The sequence below is a fragment of the Hemiscyllium ocellatum genome, chromosome 3, assembly GCF_020745735.1.
Source record: "Hemiscyllium ocellatum isolate sHemOce1 chromosome 3, sHemOce1.pat.X.cur, whole genome shotgun sequence".
In the NCBI taxonomy this organism is placed as follows: Eukaryota; Metazoa; Chordata; class Chondrichthyes; order Orectolobiformes; family Hemiscylliidae; genus Hemiscyllium; species Hemiscyllium ocellatum.
The window spans coordinates 6,880,534-6,897,490 of NC_083403.1; the positions used below are offsets into that span (position 1 = coordinate 6,880,534).

Consider the following 16,957-nt stretch of genomic DNA (forward strand, 5'->3'; position numbering starts at 1 on the left):
TTATATGCCCCAGTCTGAAAAGGTGGGTGGTATCACTCCTGGATTTTCTTTGCAGTGATTTCTATATGGGATCTATGTCAACTTACTTGTTGATGGCTTTGCAGGTTGAAAATCAGACCTCGAAGAATTTTGCACATCTGTTGAGCTTTCCTTGAGTGGTTACATTGTTCCATTGGTTATGCTGTTTTCGCCATTTTGGATACACAAATACCAACTAGCAACACAACGGCACAACCAATTCTCCCTCATCTCAGTACACGCAGACAAAGAGGACGACCAATTTGACTGGGAAAGCATAACCATCCTAGGACAAGCCAAACAGATGTGCACAAAATTCTTAGAGGCCTGGTTTTCAATCCGCAATGCCATTATGCATGTTGGCTTAAATCCCATACACAAACCACTGCCAAGAAAACTGGACGGATACCACCCACCTTAACAGACCAGGGCATAGACATATCAGAGTAGAACAACAATGCTTCACAGCAGTTGCACTGATAACGTTACCTAGCATGGTGATAAAACCATTGCATGACAACCCACGAGCTCAGTGAACTAACCTACAACCATCTCCACAACCTGAGCTACAAATTTTCGCAAGAACCTGAATACATTCAAATGTGCAATTAGTGTGCAGATGAGGCAGCAGTTGCAACAGCAATGACAATTGGTTTGGAAGAAACAAACGTGTTACATTTATACAGAAATACTGAAGAGGAAGAATAGCAATTATGGCTGGGACATTAATAAATTCATCCAGGCCCAGAAAATTCTCCCCAATGATGCCATGAGAAATAATGTATGCAGTAACAATGGATCCTGAATACTTAAGACAAGGGAAAAATCTGAGACAAAGATGGCATACCTCTGTACCAGCTCAAGGGTTTAACTGATGTGTAAAAGGAAAATGCAAAATGTGCAAAATGGGGAGAATGTGCAATCTCCACACAGTCACCCAAGGCTGGAATCGAACCTGGGACCCTGGTGTTGTGAGGCAGCAGTGCTGACCAGTGAGCCACCATGCCACCCCACACAATGTGAGATATTGTGTTATAGGTTATCTTTATCAACTCACTCACCAGCTCGCTATATTCATTAATACAGAAATCATTCATAACCCTTGATGTACTATAACACAGTTTAATTCATTCATTAAACTGCGATTTTAAAATATATTTTACTATTCACTTTAAAACAACCCTTTCTAATCAACACAAACTTTTCAAATCCATTACTGCATTTTCACACTTTACCAGCCCTTGCCTACAAGCAGCATTTACCTCTAACTAACTGCAGCATACTAAACAATACCATCCCCATCAAAAATCATTATAATATTTATCAGTCCTTACCAACCATCGCCTGGAATAGATTCCCCAAATACTAAGTACATATTAAATACCTTTTAACTTGGCCATTGTCCCTTGAAGAAACAACACACAAAGGTCAACAACAATGCTTCTGAGGATCAGAGAGTTCAGATGGAGGATACATTGGTAAATCTGAGACTAGGTAAAAACAAGGACTGCAGAAAAGCGCTTCATCAAGAATAGAGGCAGGGTGCCTGCAGAGTGGAGAAATAAATGAGAGGGGTGTGGGGGTGGGGAAAAAGTAGCATAGAGTACAATGATTGAATGGGGGTGGGGATGAAGGTCAGAGAGGAAGGTGGAGTTGATAGGTGGAAAGGGAGAGAGGCAGGTAGGACAGGTCATGGGGATAGTGCTGAGCTGGAAGGTTGGAACTGAGGTGAGTTTTTTGGGGGGGGGGGGGGGGAAAATAAGGAAACTGGTGAAGTCCACATTGATGCTCTGGGGTTGAAGTGTTCCGAGGCAGAAGATGAGGCGTTCTTCCTCCAGGCGTCGGGTAGTGAGGTAGCGGCGGTGGAGGAGACCCAGGACCTGCACATCCTCTGCAGAGTGGGAGGGGGAGTTGAAATGTTGGGTCACAGGGCAGTGGGTTGTTTGGTGCGGGTATCCCGGAGATGTTCCCTAAGGCGCTCTGCTAGGAGGCGTCCAGTCTCCCCAATGTAGAGGAGACCACATCGGGAGCAATGAATACAATAAATGATATTTGTGGGTGTGCAGGTAAAGCTTTGATGGATGTGGAAGGCTCCTTTGGGGCCTTGGGTGAAGGTGAGGAAGGTGGTGTGGGCACAGGCTTTGCAATTCCTCCCTTCCTGGCACCCTCCCTTGCCACCGCAGGAACTGTAAAACCTGTGCCCACACCTCCTCCCTCACCTCCATCCAAGGCCCCAAAGGAGCCTTCCTGTCATAATTTCGAACCAGTTTCATGATAGCAAGTACAGTACCACAGGGATCAACACTGGGGCCTCAGCAATTTACTAACTATAGTAATAAGTTGGATAAAGCAACAAATCATACTGCAGCCAAATTTGTAAATTATACAAAGATAGGTAGAAAAGTAAGCTGTAAGGAAGCAAACTCTGAAAGGAATTCAGATACATTAAGAATAGGCAAAACTTTGACAGAGTGCAACATGGGAAAATCTGAAGTGGTTTGCTCTAACAGGAAGAACCAAAAAGTACAATTTAAATAGGAAGAGATTTCAGAATGTTGTGGTTCAGTGAGATCTTGATCAGGCTCAGTGTTCTGGCACACAATTCAAGAAATCATGTCTCACAAACTTGATTGAGTTTTTTTAAACAAAGAGGATTGATGAGGGCAGAGCGATAGATGTGATATATATGGACTTCAGTAAGGCATTTGACAAGGTTCCCCAGGAGAGACTGATTATCAAGGTTAGATCTCACGGAATACAGGGAGAACTAGCCATTTGGATACAGAACTGGCTCAAAGACAGATGGTGGTGGTGGAGGGTTGTTTTTCAGACTGGAGGCCTGTGACCAGTGGAATGCCAAAAAGATCGGTGCTAGGTCCTCTACTTTTTGTCATTTACAGAAGTGATTTGGATACAGGCGTAAGGAGTACAGTTAGTAAGTTCACAGATGACACCAAAATTGGAGGTGTAGTGGACAGCGAAGAGGGTTACCTCAGATTCCAACAGGACTTGACCAGATGGGTCAATGGGCTGAGAAGTGGCAAATGAAGTTGAACTCAGATAAATGCGAGGTGCTGCATTTTGGGAAAGCAAATCTTAGCAGGACATATACACTTGATGGTAAGCTCCTAAGGAGTGTTGCTGAACAAAGAGACCTTGGAGTGCAGGTTCATAGTTCCTTGAAAGTGGAGTCGTAGATAGATAGGATAGTGAAGGTGGCATTTGGTATGCTTTCTTTTATTGGTCAGAATATTGAGTACAGGAGTTGGGAGATCATGTTGTGGCTGTACAGGACATTGGTTAGGCCACTGTTGGAATATTGCATATCAGAAACATGTTGTGAATTTTGAAAGGGTTCAGTAAAGATTTACAAGGATCGTGCCAGGGTTGGAGGATTGTGGTCAATTCTGAGATGAATGAATTGTCTCATAAGGAAAAGTTGAGCCGAGAAGAATTGATAGGCGATCTATTTGAAATAATTTGAGGGATGGTGCAGGAGGGAAGGGTTCAGATTTGTTGGACATTGGGACCGGTTCTGGGGATGGTGAGACTATTACAAATTGGATAGTCTACATCTGAACCAGACTGGAACCAATGTCCTTGGGGGAGTTTTTGCTACTGCTGTTAGGGAGGTTTTAAACTAATGTGGCAAGGGGCTGGGAACCAGAAGAGAAGTCAAGTAGACAGCGAGGTGGAAACTGGAGACTGTAAGAATCATGAAGATAGCATTAATAAGAGTAAGAGTAGGCAGAGAGCAGATGAACGCAAAAGAACTGATAGCCTGAAGTGCATATACTTTAATGCAAATAGTATAATGGATAAGGCAGATGAACTTAGGGCCTGGATTGGTGCCTGGGAGTATGACGTTATTGCAATCACAGAGACTTGGTTGAAGGAAGGGCAGAATTGGCAACTAAACGTTCCAGGATATATATGCTTCAGACAGGACAGGGAGGGAAGTAAAAGGAAGAGAGTTGCTGCATTGCTAGTCAGGGATGATATTGTAGCTGTGCTAAAGGAAGACACTATGGAGGACTTGAGGAATGAGACATTATTGGTGGAGCTGAGAAATGAGAAGGGTGCCATTACATTGTCGGGGCTGTATTACAGGCCTCCCAACAGTGAGCACGAGGTAGAAGAACAAATAGGTAAACAGATTATGGAAAGATGTAGAGGCAGCAGGGTGGTGGTGATGGGAGTTTTTAATCTTCCCAAAATTGACGGGGGTTCACTTAGTGTCAGAGGTTGGATGGGGCAGAATTTGTAATAAGCGTCAAGGAGAGTTTTCTAAAACAATATGTCAATAGACCGACGAAGGAAGGGGCCATATTGGACCTGATGATGGGGAATGAGCCAGACCAGGTGGTAGAAGTTGCGTGGAGGATTTCTTTGGGAATAGTGACCACAATTCTGTAAGTTTTAGAATATTCATAGACAAAGATGAGAGTGGTCCTAAGGGAAGAGTACTAAACTGGGCCAAAGCCAATTATATCAAAATTAGGCAGGAGCTGGGAAATGTAGATTGGACACAGCTATTTGAAGGGAAGTCCACATTTGAGATGTGGGAGGCTTTCAAAAATAGGTTAAAGAAAGCGCAGGATAGGCATGTCCCATTGAAAGCAAAGGATAGGAAAGGCACGATTCATGAACCATGGATGACAGGAGAAATGACATCACCACAGGAAATAACATCACCAACCCAAAGAAACCCAAACATATAAAAAGAAAGCAGGAATCACATACACTGCTTCGCCTAAGGCCCACTGAAGCTGTTACCTTACAGGATGACAAAACTTCTGAAAAGAAATCTCCCAACTCAGCAAGCAAACCTACATATAGAACCTGAACTACAAATCTTCTCAAAACTCGCTATGACAGGAGAAATCGCGCGACTAACCAAGAGGAAAAGGGAAGCGCCCATAAGGCCTAGGCAGCTAAGAACAGAACCGTCCATGAAGGAATGTCGGGAGAGTAGAACCAGTCTTAAACGGGGAATCAAGCGGGCTAAAAAGGGTCATGAAATAACTTTCGCAGAATTAAGGAGAATCCCAAAGCATTTTATTCTTATATAAGCAGCAATGGGCAATCAGAGTAAGGATTGGTCCATTAAAGGATAATGAAGGAAGGCTGTGTGTTGAACCTGAAAGAATGGATGAGATTCTGAATGATTACTTTGCATCAGTGTTCACTGAGGAGCGTGACATGCCGAATATTGAGATTAGAGGCTCGAAGTTTGATAACTCTGGATCACATTAACAGAAGTAGGAAAGATGTGTTGGGTAGTCGACACCCTATTCAGGTTGTCAAACCCCCCAGGATCGGATGGGATCTATCCCACGTTGTTGAGGGAGGTGAGAGGGAATAGCTGGGACCCTGACAAGTATCTTTGTAGCACCCTTAAACACAGGTGAGGTGCCAGAGGACTGGAGGGTTGCTCATGTTGTCCCCCTGTATAAGAAGGATAGTTGGGATATTCCAGCAAACTACAGACCAGTGAGCCTGACCTCAGGTGATGGGAAAGTTGCTGGAGAAGGTACGGAGGGATAGGAACTATTTATATTTGAGAAAGAATGGGCTTATCAGTGATAGACAACATGGTTTTGTGCCAGATAAATCAAGCCTTACCAACTTTATAGAGGTCTTTGAGGAAGTGACCAAGTTAATGGATGATGGGCTGTAGATGTCATTTCTTTTAGATTAGATTCCCTACAGTGTAGAAACAGGCCCTTCAGCCCAACAAGTCCACACCAACCCTCCAAAGAGTAACCCATCCAGTCCCATTTCCCTCTGACTAATGTACCTAACACTATGGGCAAGTTAGCATGTCCAATTCACCTGGCCTGCACATCTTTGGACTTTAGTAAGGCATTGATAAGGTTCCCCATGGTAAACTAATGGCGAAAGTGAAGTCACATGGTGTGCAGGGTGTTCTAACTAGATGGATAAAGAACTGGTTGAGCAACAGCAGACAGAGTGGTAGTTGAAGAGAGGTTCTCAAAATGGAGAAAGGTGACCAGTGGTGTTGCACAGGGATCCGTGCTGGGGCCACTGCTGTTTGTAATATGCATAAATGACCTGGAAGAGGGCACTGTTGGTATGATCAGCAAGTTTGCAGATGACACGAAGATTGGTCGAGTAGCAGAAAGCATAGGGGACTGTCAAAGAGTACAGGAGAACATAGAAAAACTGGAGAGTTGGGCGGAGAAGTGGCAGATGGAGTTCAATCCAGACAAATGTGAAGTGATGCATTTTGATAAGTCAAACTTTAAGGCGAATTATACAGTAAATGGAAGAGCCTTGGGAAACATTGATGAGCAGAGAGATCTGGAGTTCAGGTCCATTGTACTCTGAAGGTTGCTGCACAGGTGGATAGAGTGGTCAAGAAGGCATCTGGTATGTTTGCTTTCATCAGACGGGGTATTGAGTATAAAAGCTGGCAGGTCATGTTAAAATTGTACCAGACATTGGTTTGGCCGCATTTAGAATACTATGTACAACTCTGGTCGCTACATTACCAAAAGGATGTGGATGCTTTGGTGAGGGTGCAGAGAAGGTTTACGAGGATGTTGCCTGGTATAGAATGTGCTAGCTATGAAGAGAGGTTGAGTAAGCTAGGTTTGTTTTCATGAGAAAAAAGGAGATTGAGGAGAAACCTGATTGAGGTGTACAAAATCATGAAGGGTACAGACAGGGTAGATAGAGATAAGCTTTTTCCCAGGGTGAAGGATTTAATAACGAGAGGTTATGCTTTCAAGGAGAGAGATGAAAAGTTTAAGAGGAATACATGCCCCATGTACTTTACACAGAGGGTGGTATGTGCCTGGAATGCATTGCCAGCAGAGGTAGTAGAGACAGGCATGGTAGATTCATTTAAGGTGCGTCTGGACAGATGCAAGAGTACGTGGGGAGCAGAGGGATACAGATGCTTCAGACTTGGGACGACAGGTTTAGACAGTGGATTTGGATCAGCTCAGGCTTGGAGGGCCGAATGGCCTGTTCCTGGGATGTAAACTTTCTTTGCTCTTTTTGTTCTTTGAGGCTTGACAGGGTAAGTGCCAAGATATTATTTCTGCTCGTGTGAGAATCAAGAACTCAGAGCTACAGTTTCACGATTTAATATAATTGTCTAATTAAGACAGAAATGAGAAGACAGTTATTCTCAATCATTAAGAATACTCTTTTTCAGAAAACATGGTCATTGACTACATCATAACAGGTCACTCAGATAAATTCAAGGTAGTCAGGCAGATTCACATGGTTTCATGAGTTTTTAGACATTATTCCCTATCAGAGCTCTTTGAAGTAACACGTACTCTGTGGATAAAGGGGAACTAGAAGATTGTACGTTTGAACTATGTACGTTTCCAGAAGGCATTTTTCACTTCCTATGGTGCCACATTAAAGGATACAGTGGAAAATAAAAGCTCAGTGCAGAGACAACACTGCCATGGAGAGACAGACCAGCTAACAGCAAGGGAGAAAGTGAGCACTGCAAATGCTGGAGATCCGAGTCAAAGAGTGTGATGCTGGAAAAGCACAGCCAGTCAGGCAACATCCAAGGAGCGGGAGAATACTCAGATTCTTGCAGAGGGAGGAGGAGGAGAAGAACTTCTTCAAGGTAGACATCCTTCGAAGATTACAAGTTTATAATTAACTGGGCGAAAGCGAGCACGGCACATCCTGGACAGAGTCGAAGAGAGTGCCGGAAAAGCACAGCTTCAGAGAACATCTCCAGATCGCATGCTCGAAACAACCTGACCACCCCCGCGTCTGAACAGTTTTACTCCCCCTACTCCACCAATGACGTGCAGATCCTGGGTTGCCCCCGCTAACAAACACTTACCACCTGACGTCTGGAGGAAGAACACCTCATCTTCCGCCTTGCGACCCTTCAACCACAATCAATGTGGATTTCACCAGATTGTTCATTTCCCCTCCCTCCACCTTATCCTAGATCCAACCATCCAATTCGGGACTACTCTCTTGACCTATCTTCCCTCCCACCAACCCACTCCACCCTCCTGTCCGATATATCACCTTCACCCCCAACTTCATCTCCCTATCGCATTCTCAGCTACATTCCCCAGTCCCAGCCTCCTCCCATTTATCTCTCAGCCCCGTTGGACCACGCCTTATTCCTGATGAAGAGCCTCTGATCGAAATGTCAATTCCCTGCTCCTCAGATACTGCTTGACCAGCTGTGCTTTCCCAGCACTTCACCCTTTGACAGCTAACTTCAAACAGACCATAATTGGGTCATTTTCTGGTTTAAACAAAAATATACCTGAGGCACAACAATGGTTATAAGTGCTCGAGTCTCAACTTTTCACAATTTCTATAAATGATTTGAATTAAGGAACCAAAAGACATAATGGTTAAATTTGCTAACGATGCAAAGCTAGGTAGGAAAGTAGACCTAGATTGGAAAGTAGACTTAGATTGGAAAGTAGACTTAGGTATGAAAGTAAACCTAGGTTCGGGTAGGACAATGGCTAGCATTGCTGCCTCACATTGCCAGGGACCTGGATTCAATTCCAGCCTCGGGCAACTATCTGTTTGGAGTTTTCACTTCTCCCTGATGAAGGGCTTTTGCCCGAAGCATTGATTTTGCTGCTCCTCGGATGCTGCCTGAACTGCTGTGCTCTTCCAGCACCACTAATCCAAAATCTGGTTTCCAGCATCTGCAATCATTGTTTTTACCTATATTCTCCCTGTGTCTACAAGGAGACACGGGTTTCCTCCCACAATCCAAAGATGTGCAGGTTAGATGAATCAGCCTTGTTAAATTGCCCATAGGATTTGGGGATGTGTAGGTTAGGTGCATTAGTCAAGGATAAATATAGGATAAAATGGTCTGGAAATGGATCTGGATGGGTCACTCTTTGGAGGTCAGTGTGGATCAGTGGGGCTGAAGGACCTGCTTCCACACTGTAGGGATTCTATGATTCTAGACATGAGGGGGTTATAAAAACAGATAGATAGGTTAGGTGATTATACTTTTTTTTCCCAGATCTTTGCCTCAAGTTGTAAAATGTGGAATGGTCCTTTAGGCAGGAAGAATAAAAGAATTACCTAAATGGTGAGAGATCTGAATGCCCCGATTCATGAACTGCAAAAGGTTCATATGAAGATACACCAACTAATTGGGAAAGCAAGTAGAACGCTATCATTCATTTTAAGGGGAAGTAAATGCAAAAGTAGATAAGTCATATTTCAGTTATACATGACAGTAGTGAGGTCATATCTAGAACAGAATGCACTGAATGGACTGCCAGTCTAGGACTTAATGTAAATACACTGTAAAAAATTCAAAGAAAGTTTTACCAGACTAATACCTGGATTGAGGAAAGATTGAACAGGTAATGCTTGGACTATCTTGATTGAAGCAAACAGGACCCCTGAAAAGATTTGACAGGACAGATGTAAAATGCTTTCACTGTGGGTGAATCCAGAAATAGGACCTTCCTGTTTGAAAATAAGGGCCACCCACATTAGACAGAGATAAGTAGTTATTTCTCTCAGATGGTTGATTGTTTTTGGAACTTTATTCCTCGAAGGGGGAAATAGAGGCAGATACTTTGAAAATGTTCAAGGACAGAGACAGATGGTTGATAAGCAAAGGAACGTAAAGTTGTCATTAAGAGTTAGCAGTATGGAATTGAGGTTAAAATCATTGCAAGTCTTACTGAGTGAGTGTGCTGGGCTCAAAGGCTGAGTGGCAGGCTTCTGCTCTTAATTCTACATTGATAAAGATAAATTCAAAGCTGCTTGGCAGATTTCAAGTCAAGTGATTTCTAATGAATTCCCTCCATGTGGTGCATCCACCCCATAGAGGAGCAACTCATCATAGCAACTTCTGACCTTCATAATTAAAATCTATCTGTGCAGTTGCCAGACAATATCTGTTCACTTATAATGCCAAATTATATGTCCAATAAACTTGCAAGCAAAGCTTGTATTAAAAATTCAGACAAGGAGTATTTATTTACCAACCCAGTCAAAACCTCTTAATCTTGATCATTTTATTCTTATTCAAAAGCTAAAGTAGTAATCCAAAATAACAAAGTCTAAAGAAACAAAGGTTCATTTGCTCCCTATACTTCATAAATGGCCTCAGCTCTTATTGAAATAGCAATACAACACAGCACACGAACAGGCCCTTTCGGCCCACCAAGCCAGTGTTGATTTCTCATCCTTACTTAGACCCACTACTTATTGCCCATGCACAATATCTACCCCTCTGTTTGTCTCACATGCAGATGTCTAACAAGATATGCCCAAACAGTACGAATTTGCCTGCAACCACCACCTCCACTGGCAGTACATTCCAAGCACTCAACACCCTTTGTATAAAAAATCTTTACAGCACTTCTCCCCTAAACCTTACCCCTTTCACCTTGAATCTGTGCCCTCTTGCAGTTCACCGGTCCACCTTAGGAAAAAGCCTCTGACTAACCATCCTATCTCATAATTTTGCGGACCTCTATCAGGTTGCCTCGCAGTCCCAGTTTTTCCAGTGAAAAGAGAGTTTATCCAACCTCTCCTCATAACTAAGACCAAGCAACTTCCTGGTCAACCTTATTTGCACCTTCCAGAACTGCATGTAATATTCTAAACGTGGTCTGATTAAAGTTGTATACAGCTGTAACATAACTTGCCAACCTTTACATTCGATGCCCCAGTCAGTCAAGGCCAAGGTGCTGTGTAACTCCTTGGACATGTCACCCACCTCTGTCGCTACTGTGGACCTGTATGTCCAGATTCTTCCTTAGAGGTAGGACACCGTGCTTACTTCTTCAACCAAGATTCTCGCCCACCCTCTAACGATCCCTTCTCCCGCCTCCAACACACCCATCCACCTGGACACCCCATGCTAGCCTCTTACCCGCCCTCGATCTCTTCACAGCCAACTGCTGCCGCGACATTAACCGCCTCAACCTCTCCACCCCTCTCACCCACTCCAACCTCTCACCCTCGGAACGTGCAGCCCTCCACTCCCTCTGCTCCAACCCTAACTTCACCATCAAACCGGCAGACAAGGGAGGCGCGGTAGTAGTTTGGCGCACAGACCTTTACATCGCTGAGACTAAACGCCAGCTCGCGGACACCTCCTCCTACTGTCCCCTTCACCATGACCCCACCTCCCACCACCAAACCATCATCTCCCAGACCATCCATAACCTCATCACCTCAGGGGATCTCCTATCCATCGCCTCCAACCTCATAGTCCCACAACCCAACACCGCCCGTTTCTACCTCCTGCCCAAAATCCACAAACCTGACTGCCCTGGCCTACCCATTGTCTCAGCCTTATCCTGCCCCACCAAACTCATCTCTGCATACCTCGACACAGTCCTGTCCCCCTTAGTCCAAGAACTCCCCACCTACGTTCGGGACACCACCCACGCCCTCCACCTTCGCCATGATTTTTGCTTCCCCGGTCCCCAACGCCTTACCTTCACCATGGACATCCAGTCCCTGTACACCTTCATCCCCCATCACGAAGGACTCAAAGCCCTCCACTTATTCCTTTCCCGCCGCACCAACCAGTACCCTTCCACCTACACCCTCCTTCGACTGACTGAACTGGTCCTCACTCTGAACAACTTCTCTTTCCAATCCTCCCACTTCCTCCAAACCAAAGGAGTTGCCATGGGCACCCGCATGGGCCCCAGCTATGCCTGCCTCTTCTTAGGAAATGTGGAACAGTCCATCTTCCGCAACTACACTGGCACCACCCCGCACCTTTTCCTCCACTACATCGATGACTGTATCGGTGTTGCCTCGTGCTCCCACGAGGAGGTTGAACAGTTTATCCACTTTACCAACACCTTCCACCCCGACCTCAAATTCACCTGGACCGTCTCAGACTCCTCCCTTCCCTTCTTAGGCCATTCCATTTCTATCTCGGGTGACCGAATCAACACGGACATATACTCTCAACTGACTGACTCCCACAGCTATCTAGATTACACCTCCTCCCACCGTGCCCCAACTAAAAGCGCCATCCCATATTCCCAATTCCTTCGTCTCCGCCACATCTGCTCCCAGGAGGACCAGTTCCAATACCGTACAGCCCAGATGGCCTCCTTCTTCAAGAACCGCAGTTTCCCCCAGACGTGATCGACGATGCCCTCCACCGCATCTCCTCCACTTCCCGCTCCTCTACCCTTGAGCCGCGCCCCTCCAACCGCCACCAGGACAGAACCCCACTGGTTCTCACCTACCACCCCACCAACCTCCATATACAGCGTATCATCCGCCGTCATTTCCGCCATCCCCAAACGGACCCCACCACCAGGGATATATTTCCCTCCCCTCCCCTATCAGCATTCCGAAAAGACCACTCCCTCCGTGACTCCCTCGTCAGGTCCACACCCCCCACCAACCCAATCTCCACTCCCGGCACCTTCCCCTGCAACCGCAGGAAATGCAAAACTTGCGCCCACACCTCCTCCCTTACTTCTCTCCAAGGCCCCAAAGGATCCTTCCATATCCTCCACAAATTCACCTGCACCTCCACACACATCTATTGCATCCGCTGCAACCTATGTGGCCTCCTCTACATTGGGGAGACAGGCCGCCTACTTGCGGAACGTTTCAGAGAACACCTCTGGGACACCCAGACCAACCAACCCAACCACCCCGTGGCTCAACACTTCAACTCCCCCTCCCACTCCACCAAGGACATGCAGGTCCTTGGACTCCTCCATCGCCAGACCATAACAACACGACGGTTGGAGGAAGAGCGCCTCATCTTCCGCCTGGGAACCCTCCAACCACAAGGGATAAACTCAGATTTCTCCAGTTTCCTCATTTCCCCTCCTCCCACCTTGTCTCAGTCCCAACCCTCGAACTCAGCACCGCCTTTCTAACCTGCAATCTTCCTGACCTCTCCGCCCCCACCCCACTCCGGCCTATCACCCTCACCTTGACCTCCTTCCACCTATCGCATCTCCACTGCCCCTCCCCCAAGTCCCTCCTCCCTACCTTTTATCTTAGCCTGCTGGACACACTTTCCTCATTCCTGAAGAAGGGCTTATGCCCGAAACATCGAATTTCCCGTTCCTTGGATGCTGCCTGACCTGCTGCGCTTTTCCAGCAACACATTTTCAGTGCAGATTCTTCCTTATGTCAATACTCCTAAAAGTTGTGTCATTTACTGTATAATTCACATCTGAATTCCATCTTACAAGATACATCACCTCGCATTTGTCCAGATTAGACTCCATCTATCATTTCACTGCCCAAATCTGCAATCTATCCCACTATATCCTTTAACAATCCTCCTCACTATTTGCAATTCTGCCAATCGTGCAAATTCAGTAATCAGAACACCTACATTTTCCTCCAGATATTTAGATTACAAACAACAATGCACAAATCCCTGTGGAACACTAATAGTAACTGATCTCCATTCCAAAAAGCCCTCTTCCATCTCTACTCTATGACCAAGTTAAAAACAACACAATTCCAGGTTATAATCCAACAGGTTTATTTGGAAGTACTATCTTTCAGAGCGCTGTTCCTTCACCACATTACTATAGAGCAGGATAATAATACACAGAATTTACAGGAAAAGATCAATGTCATGCATGCAACTAATAGGATATATTGAAAAACTCTAGATTGCTACTAAGTCTTTCATCATTTAGAATGGGTTGCAGGTTTCAGTTCATTATTATGTAAATTCCAGAGCTTCTTTTAAGTCACCTTCCCAAGATAACTTAAGATTTTATTTTAAAAAGTGGCACCTCAGCTCAGACAATGTATTAAAGGTGTGAGGTTAGATTCAGTCTGCATCCCAATCTTGAGTCAGACTGGTTGTATTTCCCAAGTAGGATTTTATAAAATGTTACTTGGATTAACTGCCTGCATTGATGCCTGTAGATTGTGCGCTTTTTGAATAAAATAGAATGTAACTGCAATTACAATTCTGCAAATGCAAATTCACCCCATAGACTTATATGTACTTGTGAGGGGCAGAGAATGAGTCCGTGTGTGTAGGGGAGAGTGCGAATGCGAGCGCATAAAAGTGCTTGTCGGGTTTTGAGGGTGCGGGGGGCGCTGCGTGTGTACATGCAACTGACAGAGAGCATGTGTATGAGATAGGGTCTGCATGAGTGAGACAGTATGTAAGAGTATGTATGCGTGCATGTAAGAGTGTATGGTGTAGTGAGGTCACCTGTAATGTGACATGAACCCAAGGTCCCAGCTGAGACCCTCCTCATGGGTATCAAACTTGGCTATCAGCTTCTGCTCAGCCACTGTGCATTGCTGCATATCCCAAAGTCCGCCTTGGAGGATGGTCACCCAAAGATCAAGGCCAAATGGCCCTTGGAGAAGGGGGAATCATCCTTGTCTGGCAATTGTTACACAGTTTCCATTCACCCACTGTCATAGCATTGGTTTGGTCTTGCCAATGTACCATGCCTTGGGATATCCTGAAGAATGGCTCATGCCAGAAACGTCGATTCACCTGCTCTTTGGATACTGCTTGACCTGCTGCGCATTTCCAGCAACACATTTTCAGCTCTGATCTCCAGCATCTGCAGTCCTCACTTTCTCCTTGGGATATCCTTGCCTACAGCCTACGAGATAGACGATGCTGGCCAAGTCAAGAGTACTTGCTGTGTACAGGGTGGGTGGTGTCTCCACACATAATGGTCATATCCATGTCGACACAGACATATCATGCAGTGGTCACCATGACAGGGTTGAATGGTGTAGTGGTCAACGTTGCCCTGAAGGTTGGGCAGTTTGCTGCAAACAATCGTCTGTTTAAGGTTTGGTGGTTGTTCAAAGCTGAGAAGTGGAGCCATAGGGATGGTCTTGAAGAGGGCCTCATCTTGATTGATAACGTATTGCAGGCTGCAACAACAGTGTAGGTTCTTCTTTCCTAGGCCGCATTGGACAACAAAGGACACCCTATCAGTCACATCTTGTGTCTGTCTCCTCAGAGGGTCATTATGGTTTCTCGATGATCGCCAGTTCTGACGTGCCACAATGAGTTGAGCATCGTACCCTGTTCCTATGAGGGTGTCCTTCAGCACCTCCATGTGTCCATTGAGTTCCTCCTCATCTGAACAGATCCTGTATATGCACAGGGCTTGTCTGTACGGGATGGCTGTTTTAGTATGTTTAGGGTGAAAGTACAGTATTGTGAGGTTCTCTGTGGGCTTGCGGTAGAATGAAGTACTGAGGTGCCCATCTTGGATGGAAATGTGTGCGCTAAACCTTGAGTTATCTCAAGAATGTGACTTAAAAGTAATTCTGGGATTTACATATTAACAAACCGAAATGGACTCTCTTATGTTGAAAGATTGGAGCGACTGGGCTTTTATACCCTTGAGGTTAGAAGACTGAGAGGGGATCTGATTGAGGCATATAAGATTATTAAAGGATTGGACACTCTGGAGTTTCCGCTGATGGGTGAGTCCCGAACCAGAGGACACAACTTAAAAATAGGGGGTAGGCCATTTAGGACAGAGATGAGGAGAAACTTCTTCACCCAGAGAGTGGTGGGTGTGTGGAATGCTCTGCCCCAGAAGGCAGTGGAGGCCCAGTCTCTGGATTCGTTTAAGAAAGAGTTGAATAGAGCTCTCAAGGATAGTGGAATCAAGGGTTATGGAGATAAGGCAGGAACAGGGTACTGATTGAGGATGAACAGTCATGATCATAATGAATGGTGGTGCAGGCTCGAAGGGCAGAATGGCCTACTCCTGCATCTATTGTCTACTGTCTATTGAAATCTGCAACCCATTCTAAAAGATCAAAAACTTAACAATCTAGGTTTTTTTCAATATATCTTATTAGTTGCATGCATGACCCTGATCTTTTGCTATTAATTCTGTGTCTTATGATCCTGCTCTACAGCAATCTGATGCAGGAGCAGCACTTCCAAATAAACCTGCTGGACCATAACCTAGTATAGTGTGATTTTGACTTTATCCACACCAGTCTAGCACCGGCACCTCCACATCATTTCTATGACCAAGCCCGTTTTACATCCTTCCAGCCAATTTATCACAGACCCCATGAGACTCTACCTTCTCTACCAGCCTGCCATGGTACTTTATCAAATGCTTTACTAAAGTCCATATGGATAGTATTTACTGCCCTGCCCTCAACAATCATTCTTGTCATCCCAAGAAACTCAAAACAAGTTGGTACAGCACTACCTTCCCTGAACAAACCCATGCTGACTATCACTATAAAGTCCATTCACTACCAAAGGTGAATAAACCCTGTCTGCAATTGGAGAAGATTTGTACTTCAGGTTGTGGATCAGATTCTAATTTTGCTTGCTGCACTAGATTTGTTCTCAGATGTTGTGAACCTCTGATGGAGCGCTGGTGTTCTGTTCTGCTCGGTCTGTCTTGGTGGGTGATATCACTTCAGGTTCTTTTTCTAAGAGGTTGGTAAACGGGGTCCAAATCGATATGTTTGCTAATGGAGTTCTGGTTGAATCCCAGGTCTTAATGCATGTTGGTGTTTTGCCTGTCCTCTCTTCATCTATGTATATTAATGACAAGTGATAGTTGGTCATGTCTTTTGCTGGCTCGTTGGTGCTAATATATTCTGGTGGCTAGTTTCCTGCCTGTCTGCCCAATGTAATGTTTGTTGCAATCCTTGCAGAGTATTTTGTATATGACGGCGGTTCTGTTGGTTGTTGGGACAGGGTCCTTTAAACTCATCAGGAGCCATTTCAGTGCGGTGGACTACCATGAGGCCGAGGGGTCAGAATAGTCTGGTCGCCATCCCCAAGATGTCTTTACTATATGCCGAGAGTTTCTGAGCGTTTATATATTCTTGTTTTTGGCATTGGAATCAGCGGACTGTGTTTATCAGGTACCTGTTTTCCTGAATACGTTGTGCTGGTGGTTTTCCTCGGCTGCTCTTCGTGCCTGGGTGCTGCGGTGTGTTGTTTATTAATGTG

The 16,957-nt window shown here is 45.2% G+C and overlaps 1 protein-coding gene across 2 annotated transcripts in view; it reads right to left on the reverse strand.

The window, feature by feature from the left end:
- The window catches only part of znf318 (zinc finger protein 318), a 97,387-nt gene that overhangs the window by 66,215 nt on the left and 14,215 nt on the right, over positions 1–16,957 (reverse strand). The gene's annotated exons all lie outside the window — the stretch shown is intronic.